Here is a 336-nt window from a genome sequence, read left to right as displayed (position 1 = left end):
GTTCGGGGGGGTTGTATCCCCAAAGGATAACTTCCCTGCAGTGTCAAAGGATTTCTTGTCGAGTTACGTTTTAAGGCCTTTATGGACAAAAATCAAGTCACGGGTTTCCTTCCAGTAATAAAGGCCAACTGGCAGATCACATGGCTGCAATTCCAAACATTTTTTCCTGTCCAAAATGTTTCATTCTTGATGTTAAGACCAGGCCAAATGACCAGGCCAAATGACCAGGCCAAATGACCAGGCCAAATGACCAGGCCAAATGAAAATCAACGCCATCAAAATACTGATGATCCCTCAAGAGGGAGGACATTCATTCAACTATGAAGACAGACATAT

The sequence above is a fragment of the Syngnathus acus genome, chromosome 8, assembly GCF_901709675.1.
Source record: "Syngnathus acus chromosome 8, fSynAcu1.2, whole genome shotgun sequence".
NCBI lineage: Eukaryota > Metazoa > Chordata > Actinopteri > Syngnathiformes > Syngnathidae > Syngnathus > Syngnathus acus.
The sequence above is the reverse complement of the archived record's forward strand: the minus strand, read 5'-3'. Positions refer to the sequence as shown.